General features: G+C 43.4%; 1 long non-coding RNA gene across 1 annotated transcript in view; it reads right to left on the bottom strand.

The window, feature by feature from the left end:
* Positions 1-403: 403 nt before the first annotated feature.
* The window catches only part of LOC107300556, a 3843-nt gene continuing 3688 nt past the window's right edge, over positions 404-558 (bottom strand). Inside the window, exon 2 of the long non-coding RNA XR_001549226.1 lies at positions 404-467. This is a non-coding gene — a long non-coding RNA (uncharacterized LOC107300556). The remainder of the gene's footprint in view (positions 468-558) is intronic.

Here is a 558-nt window from a genome sequence, read left to right as displayed (position 1 = left end):
CAAGGCACTTTTGTTGATGCAGCTGACTTCCACAATTTCCTCATTAACTGCTTTCTCTGGGCAAAGAACCACATTATTAAATATTGATTTCCTTTCTTTTTAGGGCTGTCAGTTTTACCATTTTCAGTCTCACTGGTCTCCTACTATTTAGTGTCCCTGTGGTGAATTGATTTCTAATTTTGCACGTTCATCTTCCATGAGGTCCCTGTATCAAGGCTATTTGATGGGAGTCCACAGAAATTGGCTCCAGCCCTCAAGGCAAAGCTTAGGAGATGTGGCTCCATAGCCGCCTTTTCCACTCATTGCCGGGAACTTTCAATCCGTTGCTCACCAACAACCAGGCTCAATACTTGACCCCCTCTGTAGTGATCCGGTTCCCATGAAACACAAGACACAGGGCTGTCTGCAAAAGTGAGAACTCCGAGTAGCTTCGTAAGCTCTCTTTTATTGAAATTTTACACAAAGACCTCGCTCTCAAGGAGGAAATAACAACCTTCTGGTTAGCTATTTGCTAGATACTGACACAGATAACATTTATTTGCACTTCGTACGTGTTCC

This window comes from Protobothrops mucrosquamatus, unplaced genomic scaffold (genome assembly GCF_001527695.2).
Source record: "Protobothrops mucrosquamatus isolate PMUCROS unplaced genomic scaffold, P.Mucros_1.0 scaffold7418, whole genome shotgun sequence".
Taxonomy (NCBI): Eukaryota; Metazoa; Chordata; class Lepidosauria; order Squamata; family Viperidae; genus Protobothrops; species Protobothrops mucrosquamatus.
Note: the sequence above shows the minus strand (reverse complement) of the source record. Positions and strands in the feature narration are given on the sequence as shown.